Source organism: Cephus cinctus, unplaced genomic scaffold (assembly GCF_000341935.2).
Source record: "Cephus cinctus unplaced genomic scaffold, Ccin1 Ccin1_scaffold0304, whole genome shotgun sequence".
Taxonomy (NCBI): domain Eukaryota; kingdom Metazoa; phylum Arthropoda; class Insecta; order Hymenoptera; family Cephidae; genus Cephus; species Cephus cinctus.
The window spans coordinates 77,311-77,531 of NW_014333007.1; positions in this window are offsets into that span (position 1 = coordinate 77,311).

Here is a 221-nt window from a genome sequence, read left to right on the forward strand (position 1 = left end):
AAAAAAAATAATAATACGCAATGAAGAATATTTATAAAAAGGAAAAGAGAAAAAATGAAAGTTTATGTAAATATAATTTGGAATTGCATAATAAAGTACATATTAACATACTATGATTATCACGGTAGAAAGCTTACGAAATTCCTAAATGACTCAACTTCTTTCTAAATGAATTTCATTCTACATTTAAGAATATACTTTCCTTTCAAATTTATATATAT